This window comes from Leuresthes tenuis, unplaced genomic scaffold, assembly GCF_036924035.1.
Source record: "Leuresthes tenuis unplaced genomic scaffold, fLeuTen1.0.hap1 SCAF_10, whole genome shotgun sequence".
NCBI lineage: Eukaryota > Metazoa > Chordata > Actinopteri > Atheriniformes > Atherinopsidae > Leuresthes > Leuresthes tenuis.
The window spans coordinates 27,082,882-27,105,349 of NW_027325364.1; the positions used below are offsets into that span (position 1 = coordinate 27,082,882).

General features: G+C 44.3%; 2 non-coding genes and 2 pseudogenes across 2 annotated transcripts; 3 read left to right on the forward strand and 1 right to left on the reverse strand.

Annotated features, from left to right (window-relative positions):
* Window positions 1-12,502: 12,502 nt before the first annotated feature.
* LOC140317460 (U5 spliceosomal RNA) lies at window positions 12,503-12,570 on the reverse strand (annotated as a pseudogene).
* A 5,805-nt stretch (window positions 12,571-18,375) lies between these two features.
* LOC140317349 (U5 spliceosomal RNA) lies at window positions 18,376-18,489 on the forward strand. Its single transcript, XR_011917671.1, has one exon. It is a non-coding gene; the product is annotated as a U5 spliceosomal RNA (small nuclear RNA).
* A 308-nt stretch (window positions 18,490-18,797) lies between these two features.
* On the forward strand, window positions 18,798-18,981 carry LOC140317047 (U2 spliceosomal RNA). Its single transcript, XR_011917398.1, has one exon. It is a non-coding gene; the product is annotated as a U2 spliceosomal RNA (small nuclear RNA).
* A 441-nt stretch (window positions 18,982-19,422) lies between these two features.
* LOC140317461 (U5 spliceosomal RNA) lies at window positions 19,423-19,490 on the forward strand (annotated as a pseudogene).
* Window positions 19,491-22,468: the final 2,978 nt, after the last annotated feature.

Below are 22,468 nucleotides of genomic sequence, written 5' to 3' on the forward strand. Positions count from 1 at the left end.
GGGACAATGGGGAGAACTCTGACCAGTCCGGTCAGTATTGACACACCCCACAGAGACTCTCAGACAGCATCACTACGGCAGAACCGATGCTGTCAGTTCAGATTGAGAAAAAAGATCTGCCTTTCTTGGTTGACACTGGAGCCACATGTTCCACATTGAAAGTTGTACCATCTGGTTCCCTGTCATCGCATACCATCACGCTTATGGGCTTCTCTGGGGAGAAAAAGACACTGCCGTTCACTAAGCCGCTACTCACCCAGGTGGGAAAACAGACTGTGACACATCCATTTGTACATTCACCTTCTGTACCGATGAACTTGCTGGGAAGAGATCTCCTGATAAAACTGGGGGCCACGATACTCTGCAGCGCCGATGGCCTGGTTGTTGTCATGCCTGATGGATCTCATTTGCCGTGCTCTGGACCGATGGAGAACATCACTGGTCAATATCTTGTGCAGCCAGTGAATGAACAATACGCGGACATATACTGGGGTCTATTACAGCCGGAAACATCTGAGCGGCGTGGTATCCTCTCGGCTTACCTCCAGTGGAAACCCTGGATTTCCCAACTCGAACCCTATGTCTCACCTCCAGATTCCCCCCATGTTACTCTATTTTATGATGGGTTACAGACAGATTGGTATCAGGAAAATTTAGTGGTTTACCTGCATTGACTTGGCTAATGCATTCTTTTGTCTTCCCTTGGCGGAAGACTGCAGGCACATTTTCTCGTTTTCGTATCAGCACAAGCAGCTACAGTACACCAGGCTGCCACAAGGGTTCGCTTTGTCCCCAGGGATTTTTAACCAGGTTCTAAAAGATATCCTGAGTGATTGCCCACTACCAGAGCAGGTGACTCTCGTTCAGTATGTAGATGATTTGTTGTTGGCAGCGCCCACTGCGGCTCTGTGTTTGGAAGCAACTAAAAATGTCCTTTTACATCTTGCAAGAACAGGGTTCAAGGTCAGCAAAGCCAAACTTCAGGTTGCACGGCGGCAGGTAGCGTTTTTGGGCAGGCAAATTTCCCAAAAAGGAGCAGGGCTCTCCCCTCAGCACAGGTCTACTATTCTCCATCACTCTAAGCCAGTGAAGGTAAAGGACATGTTGTCTTTCTTAGAGTTGACGGGCTATAGTAGGACTTACATAGCCAATTACACCGGCTTAACTAGACCTCTGCGGGCCCTAGTGAAAGAACAAGGCATGCGCAACCTGTCAGCGACCCTGAATTGGACTCAGGAGGCGGAGGAAGCCTTTATTGCACTAAAACAGGCCCTCTCCACAGCAGCAGACCTAGCTATACCCGATTATAGCTTACCATTCTACTTGGATGTCTCTGGAACAGAACTTTGCACTAATGGCGTCCTGTTCCAGAGAAAAGGAGGTGAGAGAGTAGTACTAATGTATATCAGTGTGATGCTAGACAATATGGAAAAGCGCCATCCTATGTGTACACAACAGGCAGCAGGGATAGCAAAGCTCATTCAAAAAACTGCACACATTGTCATGGGACATCAACTGCACATTCTGACCACACATAGCGTTGTGGCCTATGTGAACTCACAGACTTTTACGCTGACTGCTCTGAGACAAAGACGACTGAGCAAAATTCTCGAGGCACCAAACCTGACTTTCACTCATGAAGGCATAAACATGGCAGATCAGCTAGGAACAGGTGAGCCACATGAGTGTACGGACAGAGTGCAGAAAGAGGAGAAAGTACGACTGGACCTACAAACAGAACCGATACCAGGGGCCAGAGAACTGTACACAGACGGCTGTTGCTTCAGGGATGAACGAGAAGGACTGAAAGCAGCATATGCAGTTGTAGAGGACGTCCAAGGGGAACTGATCACACGACAAGCAGAGAGACTGGAAGGACAGCAGTCAGCACAAAGAGCAGAAGTACTGGCAGTAATAGCAGCACTGAGGCTAGGGGAAGGGCAGGAAGTAAACATTTACACAGATTCAGCCTATGCAGCAGGAGCAGTACATGTGGAACTGAAACAGTGGTTGAGGGCTGGATTTCTAACCGCAACAAATAAACCCATCAGACATGAGGCAGAAATGAAAGAGCTAGCGGAGGCCCTACTACTCCCGAGCAAAGTAGCTGTTATCAAATGTAAGGGCCATGAGAAAAATGACTCAATTACAAAAAAGGGAAACGACGCAGCAGATAGGGCAGCTAAAACCGCGGCAGGATATGTGGTGAAGGCGATCCTCATGTGCGCTGAGACAGAGAAAGACACAGACATGACCGCACTGATAGCTGAGCAAGCTGCGGCCTCTCCACAAGAAAAGACATTATGGAAAGCGAGAGGGGCGACAGAAGTACACGGCCTCTGGAGGGGCCCAGATGGACGACCTATACTACCTCCAGGGATCAGACAGACAGCGTTGGCGGAGGCACATGGAGTAGGACATGTGGGGGTAGCTCAAATGATGAGAAATCTAGAGCACTGGTGGCATCCATACCTAAAGGACATGGCCAAACATTTTGTGGGGTCATGCGAGGAGTGTCTAAAGTACAATGTCAGACCAACAGTGAAACCACACCCTGGACGTTATCCATTGGAGGTAAAGCCAGGGAAAGAAATCATCATTGATTACACAGACATGATCACACCGGTGAAAGGGTATAGGTATATTCTGATGTGTGTGGACGCATATTCAGGATGGCCTGAAGCATGGCCTACCAAGAAAGAGGATGGTAAGTCGGTAATAAAATTTCTGATCAACCATTATATCCCCAGGCATGGATTTCCAGAAAGGATCAGGTCAGACAACGGCACTCACTTCAAAAACCAAGAGTTGCAACAGGTTGAGGCCATGCTAGGGCTAAAACACAAGTTTGGTACTGTCTACCATCCACAATCACAGGGTAAGGTTGAGAGAATGAATCAGACAGTGAAGAGCAAATTGGCTAAAATCTGTGCACAGACCAAAATGAATTGGCTAGATGCGTTGCCCTTAGCCTTAATGTCCATCAGGAGCTCTGTTAATCAGTCCACAAGGTTTACACCACATGAGCTCCAGACAGGGAGAGCTTTTCCTGGACCTCAATCTAAGTTGCCAGGAACAGGACATATTGAACAACACCTAACCCACAAAATGTATTTCCATGAACTCCAAAGTCTCGTTGCAGAATTTTCAAAGCAGGTGGCGAGTAGCAGAGGAGAGGGCCAACCAGCGCCGGCTCCAGAGGCTGAGTGGGTATTGCTGAGGGTCATCAAAAGAAAGTGGTCGGAGCCAAGGTGGACAGGGCCCTATCAGGTGACCGAGAGGACCTCCCACGCAGTCCGAGTCAAAGGGAAAGGTGATACGTGGTTCCATTGGAGCCAGTGTGCGGCAGCCGAGGAACCTCAACGCTCCCTAGCAGCGACTCACCAGGCGCTGAAAGATTTGCACACTGTACCGGCTGGTACAGAGGAAAAGACCACCAACCAACAAGGGGCAGAATAATCCCCTGGTGGCATTTTGCAGGCAGAAGTAGTACACTTCTGCCTCCTTGCAACGACATCATTGACGAGCAGGACGGGTGTCAGACCCGGGCTCCAACTCAACCCTCATCGGGAGAAAGTGAAATCTCCTCCGAAGAACGACTCCAGATGACGGCATCTCAGTTGAATTGTGTTATTTTTGGATTTGTTTTAATCATAATCGTGTTTGCTTGGGCTTTGCTTAAACTTGCTCTTACAGGTCATACCAAATTATAATCATGTTAAGGTTTGCTATTTGCTAAGGAGTTGGGTAATGTTGACAAACTATAAGGTTTTAAGCTCCTCTAGGGGTAACCCCGCCTAGAGCACTCTGATAGATAAGGTCTGACTTACCAAGAAAGTTTTGCTTGCTATTTTTATCATACTTGAGACACAGTGAAACATATTAGAATGTTATTGTTTGGGAGTTGGAAAATTCTCACATGTTGTGCAGCCATCGCGTGCGTGATTGTCCCCCTGATCTTCTGGTTATGTGAACCCAGTCCTGAACACAAACGACCCAAACGACAAACTCAAAAACAAGATTTTTGTTTGAACCAATATGGCGGCTTGGAGTTGAATTACACAGTAGGCTCCACCACAGCGTTTCAATTCGATTTGTGCGACGTTATTAAATGCGGAGGCAATGCAGCGGGTTGGAGAGGATATGATGTTTATCTCTGTGCTGACTCCTTTGTAAGTGAAGATTGCGCAAGGCGCCGAACGCCAGGTGGCTCCACGTGGTGGAAGCGTCTGTGCCACTCGTGGGGTCAGGCGGTGGGTTATACAGGGCCATGGACGCCCACTTATACGTATGGGAATGCAACCAAAGCTGCGAAAGTCGCCTTAGCCAGAGAAGGATGGGTTAATGATAAGCAAGGTCTGAACCCTCTCATGTTATCAATTGATAAAATGACAGGCGGATTTCACCCGGAAGGGCAAAATCATGACAAAACAGTGTATTTCATTCTCGGGGTGGAGACCCCAGGTAATGACCCTCAGGCTTTTGTAAAAGTCAATTTCATCACACCACCAGTCAATTTAACTAGCACCCCTTCGCCAGACACAACTGTAAACCCACCAGTTGGACAGGATAAGAAACTGGCCGAATCGGTAATCCAAGACAGCAATTCTAAGTTTAAGGTAATTGACTTTTCTCAACTGAAACCCGCAGATGTAGTGCGTATGGCCACTGGCGTCTCAGAGGAAAATTTATGGCTATCTTGGGTAGCTCAAACTGCTCAGGAAAATAGTAAAGGAGATTGCGTGGCCTGTGCGTCTGCGCGCCCTAAACTGGTTACCGTCCCAGCTCCTCTCATCACTAATGACACATCAGGGTATCAATGTATGATGAATCTCACTTGGGGCAGAGAGACAAGCTGCCAGACTCTGGGCAGTCTTTTCCCACCAATTAGCAACAAGACTATAGTTGGCCCATTTACGCCAGAGAAGGGTAATGGTTCTTATGTGTGCTTTAACATTACAACCCCACGCTGCACGGTTAATCATACCAAGCCATCACCCGATGTTCAGTTAGGCGCTATAGATCCCTCATGGTGTCGGGGGATGAGGCCAGGTAATGAATTAGGAGGGTGGGCGAGAGCAGGATTGTATTTCTATTGTGGACAACCTAAATTACATGTCAGGGTCCCACCTCACAGCACGGGGGTTTGCGCGATGGTCAGATTACGTACTCCTCTTATCCTGTTAGGAGATAGGTTAAGACATTTACATGGGGAACGGGACAGCAGTGCGGCTTTGACTCGCCGACGACGTCGCCATATTCTTACACGGCGCAGCACACACAATTTTGATTTATCAGTTGATAACCCCACCTACATGGATGCTATAGGAGTACCACGTGGAGTTCCTAACGAATTTAAATTGGCTGATCAAGTTGCGGCAGGATTCGAGAATATTCCTATTATAGCGGCCTTCTTTCCGGTGACTCCGAATAAAAATGTGGATCGGATTAATTATGTACATTATAACGTGTTGCGACTGACCAATTTGACCAGGGATGCTGTTGCAGGTTTGGCAGAACAGACAGCTCCCACCTCGCTCATGGCGGTGCAAAATAGGATGGCCTTAGACATGTTGTTAGCGGAAAAAGGTGGTGTTTGTGCCATGTTTGGTGACATGTGTTGCACATTTATCCCCAATAATACGGCTCCAGATGGTTCGGTATCAAAGGCCCTAGAAGGATTGCGTACGCTCTCCAAAACAATGCATGAACACTCGGGGATTGACAATCCGCTGGATGAATGGCTGACCAAGGTGTTTGGGAAATGGAAGACTCTGATAATGTCACTTTTTGTATCTCTTGCTATATTCGTCGCTATTTTGGTGACTTGTGGTTGCTGCTGTATCCCATGTATCCGTTCACTTGCCATTAGACTTATAACTACCACTATAGAGGGGAAGGCTCCCTCCCCTTTGGTAATGCCACTGCTGAACCCTCCCGATCCTGATACAGATGAAGATGATATCATCAGAATGTCGGAGATTGTGTGATCATCTTGTTGTTATCAAAAGGGGGCGTGGGGTTTTTCAATTTATTTTTAGTCATGTATTGTTACTCAGCCATTTGTGTGATCTCTTAATAGAGATCAAAAGGGGGTATTGTGAGTGAGGATAGCTGTATAAGGTGATATCCTGTATAACCGGCTTGCTCATTTCTGTGCTTGAACAGCAGCTTTATAAGGAGATATCTCTGAGAAAGACATGTGGTGAAACTAGGACCGCACACACAACGGTCTTCTGAAAGTAACGCCTTATACAGGCACACACACGCACACACATAGAGGAAGAGACAAGATATTGACGCACACACATTTCATAAGGAGGAGACTGAATACAAGTGTATATAACATCACACTCCTAGACAAAGACAGAGCTTTTCCGTACTTTGTGCTGTTCGCATGTGGTGTACTGAACTGCTCTCCGCACTTTGCAAACTGCGCAAATAAAACTGTGTTGATTTTTATATCGTCGCATCTGTCTTCCTCCTTCACTGCATCAACGGACTCGGAAAGAGGTACAGGTTGACCTCAACAACGTTCACACCTTCTTGCATCTGAACACCTCCGCTTCCGCTTTTGATGATGTATATTCGGGCATTCGAACCTTTTTTTACCCGCTTTTTACAAACCATTGTCGGACTTTCACACCTTCTTGCAGCCGAACACCACCTCTCAAGCTTTTGATGATGTATGGTCCAGTATTCTTACCTTTTCTAACACATTTTTCAGCAATTATGGTCGGACATTCACACCTTACCCACATTTCTTACCCGCTTTTTACAAACCATGGTCGGACTGTCACACCTTCTTGTAGCCGAACACATCCGCTCCCGCTATTGATTGTGTACAGTCGGGTATTTTAACCTTTTCTTACCCGCTTTTTACCAAGTATGGTCGGACATTCGCACCTTCGTACAGCGGAACACCTCCGCTCCCTCTTTTGATGGTGTATGTTCGGGCATTCAAACCTTTTCTTACCCGCTTTTTCCAAACTATGGTCGGCTATTCACACCCACTTGCATCCGAAAACCTCCGCCCCAAATTTGGTTGATATTTAGTCGGACATTCGCACCTTACCCGCTTTTGGCAAACTATGGCCTTCTTGCAGCCTAACAACTCTGATCTTGCTTTTGATGATGTAAGGTTGGGCATTCAGACCTTGCTTCACCTGCTTTTCACCAAATATAGTCGGACATTCACACCTTCTTGCAGCCGAACACTTCCGCTCCACCTTTTAGTGTTCTATCACACCTTTTTTTTCACCGCATTTTATACATTATGGTTGGAAATTTTCAACCACTTTCATCCGAAGACCTCTCCTCCCGCTTTTGTTAATATATTTGAAATTTAGTTTGACATTCAAACCTTCTTGCAGCTGAACCACCTCCGCTCCCTGTTTTGATCATATATGGTCTGGCAATACTACCTTTTCTTACCCGTTTGTGAGTAATTATGGCTGGACATTCACACCTACTTGCAGCCGAACACAACCTCTCTCGCTTTTGATGATGTATGGACCGGCATTCTTACCTTTTCTAACACATTTTTCAGCAATTATGGTCGGAGATTCACACTTACTCACAGCCGAACAACTCCGCTCCCGCATTTGATGATGTATAGTCGGGCATTCTCACCCTTTCTCATCAGCTTTTTGCAAATTATGATCTGACATTCACACCTACTTGCAGTCGAACAGCTCTGCTCCCGCTTTTGATTATGTTTGGTTGGATATTCGAACCTTTTCTTAACTTCTTTTTACATATTTTGGTTGGACGTTCACACCTTCTTGTAGCCGAACACTTCCACTCCTGCTTTTGATGATGTATGGTTGGGCATTCACACCTTTTTTTTGCCCATTTTTCAGGAATTATGGGTGGACATTCACACCTTGCAGCTGAACACCTCCTATCCCATTTATGATCATGTGCGGTTTGATTTTCGAAAATTTTCTTTCATGTTTTCTAGCAATTATTGATGGACATGTAGACCTTCTTGCAGCTGAACACCTCCGCTCCCGCTTTTGATCATACATTGTCAGGCATTCGCACCTTGTCTTACCCACTTTTTACAAACTTTAGTCGAACAGTCACACCTTTTTGCAGCCGAACACCACCTCTACCGCTTTTGATGATGTATGGTCCAGCATTCTTACCTTTTCTAACACATTCTTCAGCAATTATGGTCGGACATTCACACCTACTCAGAGCCGAACACCTCCGCTCCCGCATTTGATGGTCTATAGTCGGGCATTCTACAGCGGAAAAGACTCATTCTTATGTTTGGTTAGATATTCGAACCTTTTCGTAACTGCTTTTTACAAACTTTGGTCGGACGTTCACAATATCTTGCAGCCGAACACCTCCGCTTCCGCTTTTGATGGTGTATATTCGGGCATACAAACCTTTTCTTACCCGCTTTTTACAAACCAAGGTCGGACTTTCACACCTTCTCTTAGCTGAACAACTCCGCTCCCTCTTTTGATTGTGTACAGTCGGGTAATTTAACCTTTTCTTACCCGCTTTTTACCATCTATGGTCGGACATTCACACCGTCTTACAGCGGAACACCTCCGCTCCCTCTTTTGATGATGTATGGTTAGGCATTCGCACCTTTTCTTACCCATTTTTCAGTAATTATGGGTAGACATTCACACCTTCTTGCAGCTGAACACCTCCTCTCCTGCTTATGATCATGTGCAGTTTGATATTCGAAAATTTTCTTTCATGTTTTCTAGCAATTATTGATGGACATTCAGACCGTCTTGAAGCTGAACACCTCCTCTCCCACTTTTGATGGTGTATAGTCGGGCTTTCGAGCCTTTTCTTCCCCGGTTTTTACAAATTATGGTTGGACATTCAGACCTTCTTGCAGCCGAAAACCTCCACTCCCTCTTTTGATCATACATTGTCGGGCATTCGCACCTTTTCTTACCCGCTTTTTACAAACCATGGTCGGACTTTCACACCTTTTAGTAGCCGAACAACTCCGCTCCCGCTATTGATTGTGTACAGTCGGGTATTTTAACCTTTTCTTACCCGCTTTTTACCAACTATTGTTGGACATTCACACCGTCTTACAGCGGAACACCTCCGCTCCCTCTTTTGATGGTGTATGTTCGGGCACTCGAACCTTTTCTTACCCGCTTTTTACAAACTATGGTCAGACATTCAAACCTTCTTGTAGCCGAACACATCCACTCCTGCTTTTGATGATGGGTATTCAAACCTACTTGTTGCCCGCTTTTTATTAATTATGGGTGGACATACACACCTTGTCGCAGCCAAACACCTCCGCTCCCTGTTTTGATCATGTATGATTGGACATTCGCACCTTTTCTCACCCGCTTTTTACTATGGTCGGCCATTCACAGCTTCCTCTCCACCATACTTGTATGGTGGGATATTCACACCCACTTGCATCCGAAGACCTCCGCCCCCACTTTTGTTGATATTTAGTAGGTCATTCGCAGCTTACCCGCTTTTGGCAAACTATGGCCTTCTTGCAGCCAAACACCTCTGATCTCGTTTTTGATGATGTAAGGTTGGGCATTCAGACCTTGCTTCACCTGCTTTTCACCAAATATAGTCGAACAGTCACACCTTCTTGCAGCCGAACACTTCTGCTCCACCTTTTAGTGTTCTATGGGGTATTCACACCTTTTTTTTTCACCGCATTTTATTGATTATGGTTGGAAATTCTCACCCACTCTTATCCGAAGACCTCTCCTCCTGCTTTTGTTAATATATAGTCGGGCATTCAAACCTTTTCTTACCCGCTTTTTACAAATTATGGTCGAACATTCACACCTACTTGCAGCCGAACACCTCCGCTCCCGCTTTTGATGATTTATAGTCGGACTTTCGAGCCTTTTCTTCCCCGGTTTTTACGAATTATGGTTGTACATTCAGACCTTGCAGCCGAAAACCTCCGCTCCCTCATTTGATCATACATTGTCAGGCATTCGCACCTTGTCTTACCCGCTTTTTATAAACTTTAGTCAGACATTCACACCTTGCAGCTGAACCACCTCCGCTCCCTGTTTTGATAATGTATGGTCTGGCAATACTACCTTTTCTTACCGGTTTGTGAGTAATTATGGCTGGACATTCACACCTACTTGCAGCCGAACACCACTTCTCCCGCTTTTGATTATGTATGGTCCGGCATTCTAGTCTTTTCTAACACATTTTTCAGCAATTATGGTTTGACATTCACACCTACTCACAGCCGAACACTTCCGCTCCCGCATTTGATGGTGTATAGTCGGGCATTCTCACCCTTTCTCATCAGCTTTTTGCAAATTATGATCTGACATTCACACCTACTTGCAGTCGAACAGCTCTGCTCCCGCTTTTGATTATGTTTGGTTGGATATTCGAAACTTTTCTTCACTGCTTTTTACAAACTTTGGTGGAACGTTCACACCTTCTTGCAGCCGAACACCTCCGCTTCCGCTTTTGATGGTATATATTCGGGCATTCGAACCATTTCTTACCCGCTTTTTACAAACCATGGTCGGACTTTCACACCTTCTTGTAGCCGAACAACTCCGCTCCCGCTATTGATTGTGTACAGTCGGGTATTTTAACCTTTTCTTACCCGCTTTTTACCAACTATTGTTGGACATTCACACCGTCTTACAGCGGAACACCTCCGCTCACTCTTTTGATGGTGTATGTTCGGGCATTCGAACCTTTTCTTACCCGCATTTTACGAACTATGGTCGGACATTCACACCTTCTTGCAGCTGAACACCTCCTCTCCCGCTTATGATGATGTGTGGTTTGATATTCGAAAATTTTCTTTCATGTTTTCTAGCAATTATTGATGGACATTCAGACCTTCTTGCAGCTGAACACCTCCGCTCCCGCTTTTGATGATGTATAGTCGGGCTTTCGAGCCTTTTCTTCCCCGGTTTTTACAAAATTATTGTTGGACATTCAGACCTTCTTGCAGCCGAAAACCTCCGCTCCCTCTTTTGATCATACATTGTCGGGCATTCGCACCTTTTCTTACCCGCTTTTTACAAACCAGGGTTGGACTTTCACACCTTTTAGTAGCGGAACAACTCTGCTCCCGCTATTGATTGTGTACAATAGGGTATTTTAACCTTTTCTTACCTGCTTTTTGCCAATTATGGTTGGACATTCACACCTTCTTACAGCGGAACACCTCCGCTCCCTCCTTTGATGGTGTATGTTCGGGCATTCGAACCTTTTCTTACCCGCTTTTTACAAACTATGGTCAGACATTCAAACCTTCTTGTAGCCGAACACATCCACTCCTGCTTTTGATGATGGGTATTCAAACCTACTTGTTGCCCGCTTTTCATTAATTATGGGTGGACATACACACCTTGTCGCAGCCAAACACCTCCGCTCCCTGTTAGGATCATGTATGGTTGGGCATTCGTACCTTTTCTTACCCATTTTGCAGTAATTATGGGTGGACATTCACACCTTCTTACATTTGAACACCTCCTCTCCCGCTTATGATCATGTGCGGTTTGATATTCGAAAATTCTCTTCCATGTTTTCTAGCAATTATTGATGGACATTCAGACCTTCTTGCAGCTGAACACCTCCGCTCCAGCTGTTGATGGTGTATAGTCGGGCTTTCGAGCCTTTTCTTCCCAGATTTTTACAAAATATGGATGGACATTCAGACCTTGTTTCAGCCGAAAACCTCCGCTCCCTCTTTTGATCATACATTGTCGGGCATTCGCACCTTTTCTTACCTGCTTTTTACAAACCATGGTCGGACTATCACACCTTTTAGTAGCGGAACAACTCTGCTCCCGCTATTGATTGTGTACAATCGGGTATTTTAACCTTTTCTTACCTGCTTTTTGCCAACTATGGTCGGACATTCACACCTTCTTACAGCGGAACACCTCCGCTCCCTCCTTTGATGGTGTTTGTTCGGGCATTCGAACCTTTTCTTACCCGCTTTTTACAAACTATGGTCAGACATTCACACCTTCTTGCAGCCGAACACTTCCGCTCTACCTTTTAGTGTGCTATGGGGTATTCACACCTTTTTTTTCACCGCATTTTATAGATTATGGTTGTAAATTCTCACCCACTCTTATCCGAAGACCTCTCCTCCTACTTTGGTTAATATATAGTCGGGCATTCGAACCTTTTCTTACTCGCTTTTTACAAATTATGGTCGAACATTCACACCTACTTGCAGCCGAACACCTCCGCTCCCGCTTTTGATGGTGTATAGTCGGGCTTTCGAGCCTTTTCTTCCCCGGTTTTTACAAATTATGGTTGGACATTCAGACCTTGCAGCCGAAAACCTCCGCTCCCTCTTTTGATCATACATTGTCAGGCATTCGCACCTACTTGCAGCCGAATACTTCCGCTCCACCTTTTAGTGATGTATGGTTGGCATTTGCACCTTTTCTTACCCTTTCTTACCCTACTGATTGCTTAAGATTAAGTTGTTTTTTCTCAAACTACACCATTTCCGCTTTTAGTGTTCTATGAGGCATTTACATATTTTTTTTCACCGTAATGAAGTCTTTAGTAAAAGGCGAAAGACTTGTACGTTATGAAGAGAAACCAGAGTACGATTATCCGTCACTGCGGGAGCAGGTCATCAGGCTAGTTGGCATAGCCACCTTCCCCATGGTGAGCTTTGCTTTGTTGAGACGCTTGCTCCCACCCCCCACCCCCCCATCCCCCCACCCCCTTTCTCCTCAGCTGACCAAGTAGGAACAATCGGGCCCTATTCGATGGCTGCCTTGTCTTTTACTCTGTGCAAAAGACAAGGCAGCAACAAAAACACCACGGGAAAACCGTATTGAGGCTTTGTTCTGACCGCTCATTCGGTGTCGCGTTTCTTTCAAGCAATTCTCCCGGTTAGCCCGCACTCGGCTCGCTCCCAGAGCCGTGTTAAAGTCTACTTCGCATTCACTCTCTTTTCTCAGCAGACTCTTGGGATTTTAACAATAAAATTAATTCCTTCACTCAAACTATGTTAAAACTGCTTTGTCCTTCATATTTACCATGTCTTGAAAGATTTAAAGAAAAAAAACAACGTTGTACTTTGCAGTAAAAGAAATAGCAAATCTAAAGTTTCAGGAATCCGAGAATAAGCTTACTTTCATGAGTTCTTCACGATTTCGGATTTTGCTATAAAATGAATTCCTTCACTCAAACTAAATTAAAACTGCTAAACCGCTAATCTGTTACATGTAAGGCAGATGTCAAATTCACCGAATTAGGATTATTCGGTATTCGGCCAATCGAGCTGTAGCAGCTTCGGTAAAAGAGTATAAGTTGAAGAGTTTGTGAATAAAGGTGTGCGCACACATAGTGAGCTGTAGGAAAATAGGCAGGGAGCAATGCCGGCTGGGGTATATGTTCTTGTATGTTGTCTGACTGTTTGATTTGAATGTGTTGTGTAAGTGTCCTGTTGAATGTTACATGTTTGGGCTTTGACACGCTTCACTGTGGTTGTTAACTGTGTGGTGTGTCCTGAAATGTTATATGTTTGGGCTGTGTGACATGCTTAATGCTTGTCAGTAGCTACCCACTTATTCATATATAGCAACTGACAACGTAAGAAGTCCGGACATACTTTGATAGAGTAGTTGTAGAAGTATCCTTATTGATAATAGATAAACTAATTCATAGTGATAGAACAGTAGATGAACAGGTGCCTGCACATGTCTCACGAAAATAAAATGGATCTATGATTGCTGACGGCAGAGCAATACTGCCAAACTTATGAGTTCTTGTGGCAAACTTGATTCAGTGTCTTGACGTGTATACGCTGTTTCGCTGACTTGATTGTCACAAGAAACAAAGTGTGTTTGATAAGATCCGACCATTTTATTACGGGAGGATCAGTATGTATGGATTTTGATGTGACTGATAAACCCATTCGTATCTTAAGCACAATCTAATACGTGAGACAACGCCCTGGCACACGATAAAAAAAAAAAGAGAGAGCGGTTTTGTGTCCCCACAGTCCATAATGTAGAAAAGAGAGAGAAAAGCCTTTCTGATTTGGTGTGTGTGCTCATAGTGCAGAGTGTAGAGAAAAGAAAGCCGTTTTGGTGTCACGGGTGTTGTGACTTACACACACACATTTCTAAATTGAGAAAGGAAATTATTTTAGAGGAAGCACTAGAGTTTAGATCCCACATTTGTTGATAGGCATTCATTTATTTCTTCACTTCTGATAAAAATGATAAGACTGACCTAAAGAATTGGAGGCCCATCACACTTTTAAACTTTGACTGTAAACTTTTTAGCAAGGTTTTAACGACACGGATGTCCTCTGTTTTAGAGGAGGTAATTCACCCAGACCAGACTTGTGCCATCTCAGAGAGACAACTCACCGACAGCCTCGTACTGATTCGAGACATCATTGATTACGCTAGAGACAGAAACACCCGGCTTGTCATCTTAAATTTAGACTTTGAAAAAGCTTTTGATCGGGTCTCGCATCAATATCTCTTTCAGGTGTTGCAGCCATCGAATAGGGCCCGATTGTTCCTACTTGGTGAGATTTGCTTGGTTGAGACGCTTGCTCCCCCCCCTTGCTCCTCGGCTGACCAAGTAGGAACAATCGGGCCCTATTCGATGGCTGCCTTGTCTTTTACTCTGTGCAAAAGACAAGGCAGCCACAAACACCGCTCCCGCTATTGATTGTGTACCGTCGGGTATTTTAACCTTTTCTTACCCGCTTTTTACCAACTATGGTTGGACATTCACATCTTCTTACAGCAGAACACCTCCGCTCCCTGTTTTGATTATGTATGGTTTGACATTCGCACCTTCTCTCACCTGCCTTTTACTATGGTCGGCCATTCACAGCTTCCTCTCCACCATACTTGTATGGTGGGATATTCACACCCACCTGCATCCGAAGACCTCCGCCCCCACTTTTGTTGATATTTAGTCGGTCATTCGCACCTTACCCTCTTTTGGCAAACTATGGCCTTCTTGCAGCCAAAAACCCTCTGATCTCGCTTTTGATGATGTAAGGTTGGGCATTCAGACCTTGCTTCACCTGCTTTTCACCAAATATAGTCGGACATTCACACCCACTTGCATCCGAAGACCTCCGCCCCAAATTTTGTTGATATTTAGTCGGACATTCGCACCTTACCCGCTTTTGGCAAACTATGGCCTTCTTGCAGCCAAACACCTCTGATCTCGCTTTTGATGATGTAAGGTTGGGCATTCAGACCTTGCTTCACCTGCTTTTCACCAAATATAGACGGACATTCACACCTTCTTACAGCAGAACACCTCCGCCCCCTGTTTTGATTATGTATGGTTTGACATTCGCACCTTCTCTCACCTGCCTTTTACTATGGTCGGCCATTCACAGCTTCCTCTCCACCATACTTGTATGGTGGGATATTCACACCCACCTGCATCCGAAGACCTCCGCCCCCACTTTTGTTGATATTTAGTCGGTCATTCGCACCTTACCCGCTTTTGGCAAACTATGGCCTTCTTGCAGCCAAAAACCCTCTGATCTCGCTTTTGATGATGTAAGGTTGGGCATTCAGACCTTGCTTCACCTGCTTTTCACCAAATATAGTCGGACATTCACACCCACTTGCATCCGAAGACCTCCGCCCCAAATTTTGTTGATATTTAGTCGGATATTCGCACCTTACCCGCTTTTGGCAAACTATGGCCTTCTTGCAGCCAAACACCTCTGATCTCGCTTTTGATGATGTAAGGTTGGGCATTCAGACCTTGCTTCACCTGCTTTTCACCAAATATAGACGGACATTCACACCTTCTTGCAGCCGAACACTTCCGCTCCACCTTTTAGTGTTCTATCACACCTTTTTTTCACCGCATTTTATACATTATGGTTGGAAATTTTCAACCACTCTCATCCGAAGACCTCTCCTCCGGCTTTTCTTAATATATTTTAACTTTAGTCGGACATTCAAACCTTCTTGCAGCTGAACCACCTCCGCTCCCTGTTTTGATCATATATGGTCTGGCAATACTACCTTTTCTTACCCGTTTGTGAGTAATTATGGCTGGACATTCACACCTACTTGCAGCCGAACACAACCTCTCTCGCTTTTGATGATGTATGGACCGGCATTCTTACCTTTTCTAACACATTTTTCAGCAATTATGGTCGGAGATTCACACCTACTCACAGCCGAACAACTCCGCTCCCGCATTTGATGGTGTATAGTCGGGCATTCTCACCCTTTCTCATCAGCTTTTTGCAAATTATGATCTGAAATTCACACCTACTTGCAGTCGAACAGCTCTGCTCCCGCTTTTGATTATGTATGGTTGGATATTCGAACCTTTTCTTAACTGCTTTTTACAAACTTTGGTTGGACGTTCACACCTTCTTGTAGCCGAACACATGCACTCCTGCTTTTGATGATGTATGGTTGGCATTTGCACCTTTTCTTACCCTTTCTTACCCTACTGATTGCTTAAGATTAAGTTGTTTTTTCTCAAACTACAAAATTTTTTTAATTGTTGAAACTTGATTTGAAGTGGATAAATAAGGAGGACAAACAGTTTTAAGTCAGGCTGATAGAAGGAATTAATTTTATAGCAAAATCTGTATTTCGTCATATGTCGAGAGATGCTTATTGCTGAAGAAGTTCTTTCTCATTCTACAAAGTACAACGTTGTTTATCGTTGAAACTTGATTAGACATGAATAAATATGAAGGACAAAGCAGTCTTAACTTGGTTAGAGTTAAGGAATTCGTTTTATAGGAGAATCCGAATTCGTGCATAACTCGTAAAATAGAGCTTATTTTCGGATTCCTGAAGAATGAGTCTGGTTCTTTCTCATAATACAAAGTTTGTTGTTTATTGTTGAAACTTCATCAGAAGTGAAGAAATAAATGAATGCCTATCAACAAATGTTGGATCTAAACTCTAGTGCTTCCTCTAAAATAATTTCCTTTCTCAATTCAGAAATGTGTGTGTGTAAGTCACAACACCCGTGACACTAAAACGGCTTTCTTTTCTCTCTTTTCTCTACATTTTGCACTGTGAGCACACACACCAAATCAGAAAGGCTTTTTTATCTCTTTTCTACATTATGGACTGTGGGGACACAAAACCGCTCTCTCTTTTTTTTTTTTGATTGTGTGCCAGGGCGTTGTCTCACGTATTAGATTATGCTTAAGATACGAATGGGTTTATCAGTCACATCAGAATCCATACATACTGATCCTCCCGTAATAAAATGGTCGGATCTTATCAAACACACTTTGTTTCTTGTGACAATCAAGTCAGCGAAACAGCGTATACACGTCAAGACACTGAATCAAGTTTGCCACAAGAACTCATAAGTTTGGCAGTATTGCTCTGCCGTCAGCAATCATACACCCATTTTATTTTCGTGAGACATGTGCAGGCACCTGTTCATCTACTGTTCTATCACTATGAATTAGTTTATCTATTATCAATAAGGATACTTCTACAACTACTATCAAAGTATGTCCAGACTTCTTATGTTGTCAGTTGCTATATATGAATAAGTGGGTAGCTACTGACAAGCATTAAGCATGTCACACAGCCCAAAAATATAACATTTCAGGACACACCACACAGTTAACAACCACAGTGAAGTGTCAAAGCCCAAACATGTAACATTCAACAGGACACTTACACAACACATTCAAATCAAACAGTCAGACAACATACAAGAACATATACCCCAGCCGGCATTGCTCCCTGCCTATTTTCCTACAGCTCACTATGTGTGCGCACACCTTTATTCACAAACTCTTCAACTTATACTCTTTTACCAAAGCTGCTACAGCTCGATTGGCCGAATACCCTTAGATCCTATTTCGGTGATTTTGACATCTGCCTTACATGTAACAGATTAGCGATTTAATTTAGTTTGAGTGAAGGAATTCATTTCATTTTATAGCAAAATCCGAAATCGTGAAGAACTCATGAAAGTAAGCTTATTCTCGGATTCCTGAAACTTTAGATTTGCTCTTTCTTTTACTGCAAAGTACAATGTTGTTTTTTTTTTGTTTAAATCTTTCTAGACATGGTAAATAGGAAGGACAAAGCAGTTTTAACATAGTTTGAGTGAAGGAATTCATTTTATAGATAAAATCCCAAGAGTCTGCTGAGAAAAGAGAGTGAATGCGAAGTAGACTTTAACACGGCTCTGGGAGCGAGCCGAGTGTGGGCTAACCGGGAGAATTGCTTGAAAGAAACGCGACACCGAATGAGCGGTCAGAACAAAGCCTCAATACGGTGTTCCCGTGGTGTTTTTGTTGCTGCCTTGTCGATTGCACAGGGGCAAGCGTTTCAACCAAGCAACGCTCACCATGGGGAAGGTGGCTATGGCAACTAGCCTGATGCCCTGCTCCCGCAGTGACGGATAATCGTACTCTGGTTTCTCTTCATAACATACAAGTCTTTCGCCTTTTACTAAAGACTTTCGTGGAGAGCAGCACTAATGAGTTGTTTCTATTTTTGGCAGGCTTTACCTTTGCGGGTGAAGCCCTTTCTGTCTGTGCAAAAGAAATCTTGTTACTGTGCAGAGTGACTTCTCTGAGTAGAGTCGCCTTACTTGTTGCGATTGTGCCGATGTTCGAAGCTGGAGTGCAAAGTTGTTGCTTGAATGGTGCTTGCTGGAGCATGCGGGAGTGCAAAGTTATACCATTTAAAAGGGCTGAAGAGTGCTCAGTGCAGCGGGTGGGCGGAGGTGCAACGTGACACTCTGGCCACCTATGGCCATAAAAAGAACACTGCTACAAGTGCGCATTGTGCCAGCAAGGGCCCTCGGACCTGAAACAGTGGACAGTTATCGCTTCTCGGCCTTTTGGCTAAGATCAAGTGTAGTATCTGTTCTTATCAGTTTAATATGTCCTCTATACGAGGACTACATATTAAATGGATTTTTAAGAATAGGAGTTGAAAAAGAAGCTTGCTCCGTTCACTCCAAGCATCGACCCAGTACTGCAGTGCCGCTGGGAACGGTGCGCTCTTCTCTGCTCTTGTGAAAAAGCAAACAGCGGTGCAGGATTGAAGTTTCAGGGAGCCCAAGATGAAACTTTCTTTTAATCTGCTGAGAAAAGAGAGTGAATGCGAAGTAGACTTTAACACAGCTCTGGGAGCGAGCCGAGTGTGGGCTAACCGGGAGAATTGCTTGAAAGAAACGCGACACCGAATGAGTGGTCAGAACAAAGCCTCAATACGGTGTTCCCGTGGTGTTTGTGGCTGCCTTGTCTTTTGCACAGAGTAAAAGACAAGGCAGCCATCGAATAGGGCCCGATTGTTCCTACTTGGTCAGCTGAGGAGAAAGGGGGTGGGGGGATGGGGGGGTGGGGGGTGGGAGCAAGCGTCTCAACAAAGCAAAGCTCACCATGGGGAAGGTGGCTATGCCAACTAGCCTGATGACCTGCTCCCGCAGTGACGGATAATCGTACTCTGGTTTCTCTTCATAACGTACAAGTCTTTCGCCTTTTACTAAAGACTTCATTACGGTGAAAAAAAATATGTAAATGCCTCATAGAACACTAAAAGCAGAAATGTTGTAGTTTGAGAAAAAACAACTTAATCTTAAGCAATCAGTAGGGTAAGAAAGGGTAAGAAAAGGTGCAAATGCCAACCATACATCACTAAAAGGTGGAGCGGAAGTATTCGGCTGCAAGTAGGTGCGAATGCCTGACAATGTATGATCAAAAGAGGGAGCGGAGGTTTTCGGCTGCAAGGTCTGAATGTCCAACCATAATTTGTAAAATCCGGGGATGAAAAGGCTCGAAAGCCCGACTATACACCATCAAAAGCGGGAGCGGAGGTGTTCGGCTGCAAGTAGGTGTGAATGTTCGACCATAATTTGTAAAAAGCGGGTAAGAAAAGGTTCAAATGCCCGACTATATATTAACCAAAGTAGGAGGAGAGGTCTTCGGATAAGAGTGGGTGAGAATTTACAACCATAATCTATAAAATGCGGTGAAAAAAAAGGTGTGAATACCCCATAGAACACTAAAAGGTAGAGCGGAAGTGTTCGGCTGCAAGAAGGTGTGAATGTCTGACCATAGTTTGTAAAAAGCGGGTAAGAAAAGGTTCGAATGCCCGAACATACACCATCAAAGGAGGGAGCGGAGGTGTTCCGCTGTAAGAAGGTGTGAATGTCCATCCATAATTGGCAAAAAGCAGGTAAGAAAAGGTTAAAATACCCTATTGTACACAATCAATAGCGGGAGCAGAGTTGTTCCGCTACTAAAAGGTGTGAAAGTCCGACCATGAATTGTAAAAAGCGGGTAAGAAAAGGTGCGAATGCCCGACAATGTATGATCAAAAGAGGGAGCGGAGGTTTTCGGCTGAAAGAAGGTCTGAATGTCCATCCATAATTTGTAAAAATCGGGGAAGAAAAGGCTCGAAAGCCCGACTATACACCATCAACAGCTGGAGCGGAGGTGTTCAGCTGCAAGAAGGTCTGAATGTCCATCAATAATTGCTAGAAAACATGGAAGAGAATTTTCGAACATCAAACCGCACATGATCATAAGCGGGAGAGGAGGTGTTAAAATGCAAAAAGGTGTGAATGTCCACCCATAATTACTGCAAAATGGGTAAGAAAAGGTACGAATGCCCAACCATACATCATCAAAAGCAGGAGTGGATGTGTTCAGCTGCAAGAAGGTGTGAATGTCCGACCATAGTTTGTAAAAAATGGGTAAGAAAAGGTGCGAATGCTCAACCATACATCATCAAAAGCAGGAGTGGATGTGTTCGGCTAAAAGAAGGTTTGAATGTCCGACCATAGTTCGTAAAATGCGGGTAAGAAAAGGTTCGAATGCCCGAACATACACCATCAAAAGAGGGAGCGGAGGTGTTCCGCTGTAAGACGGTGTGAATGTCCAACAATAATTGGTAAAAAGCGGGTAAGAAAAGGTTAAAATACCCGACTGTACACAATCAATAGCGGGAGCGGAGTTGTTCGGCTACAAGAAGGTGTGAAAGTCCGACCATGGTTTGTAAAAAGTGGGTAAGAAAAGGTTCGAATGCCCGAATATGTACCATCAAAAGCGGAAGCGGAGGTGTTCGGCTGCAAGAAGGTGTGAACGTCCAACCAAAGTTTGTAAAAAGCAGTGAAGAAAAGTTTCGAATATCCAACCAAACATAATCAAAAGCGGGAGCAGAGCTGTTCGACTGCAAGTAGGTGTGAATGTCAGATCATAATTTGCAAAAAGCTGATGAGAAAGGGTGAGAATGCCCGACTATACACCATCAAATGCGGTAGCGGAGTTGTTCGGCTGTGAGTAGGTGTGAATCTCCAACCATAATTGCTGAAAAATGTGTTAGAAAAGGTAAAAATGCCGGTCCATACATAATCAAAATCGGGAGAGGTGGTGTTCAGCTGCAAGAAGGTCTAAATGTCCATCAATAATTGCTAGAAAACATGAAAGAAAATTTTCGAAAATCAAACCACACATGATCATAAGTGGGAGAGGAGGTGTTCAGCTGCAAGAAGGTGTGAATGTCCACCCATAATACCTGAAAAATGGGTAAAAAAAAGGTGCGAATACACAACCATACATCATCAAAAGCAGGAGTGCATGTGTTCGGCTACAAGAAGGTGTGAACGTCCAACCAAAGTTTGTAAAAAGCAGTTAAGAAAAGGTTCGAATATCCAACCATACATAATCAAAAGCGGGAGCAGAGCTGTTCGACTGCAAGTAGGTGTGAATGTCAGATCATAATTTGCAAAAAGCTGATGAGAAAGGGTGAGAATGCCCGACTATACACCATCAAATGCGGTAGCGGAGTTGTTCGGCTGTGAGTAGATGTGAATCTCCAACCATAATTGCTGAAAAATGTGTTAGAAAAGGTAAAAATGCCGGTCCATACATAATCAAAATCGGGAGAGGTGGTGTTCAGCTGCAAGAAGGTCTAAATGTCCATCAATAATTGCTAGAAAACATGAAAGAAAATTTTCGAAAATCAAACCACACATGACCATAAGTGGGAGAGGAGGTGTTCAGCTGCAAGAAGGTGTGAATGTCCACCCATAATACCTGAAAAATGGGTAAAAAAAAGGTGCGAATGCCCAACCATACATCATCAAAAGCAGGAGTGCATGTGTTCGGCTACAAGAAGGTGTGAACGTCCAACCAAAGTTTGTAAAAAGCAGTTAAGAAAAGGTTCGAATATCCAACCATACATAATCAAAAGCGGGAGCAGAGCTGTTCGAATGCAAATAGGTGTGAATGTCAGATCATAATTTGCAAAAAGCTGATGAGAAAGGGTGAGAATGCCCGACTATACACCATCAAATGCGGTAGCGGAGTTTTTCGGCTGTGAGTAGATGTGAATCTCCAACCATAATTGCTGAAAAATGTGTTAGAAAAGGTAAAAATGCCGGTCCATACATCATCAAAATCGGGAGAGGTGGTGTTCAGCTGCAAGAAGGTCTAAATGTCCATCAATAATTGCTAGAAAACATGAAAGAAAATTTTCGAAAATCAAAC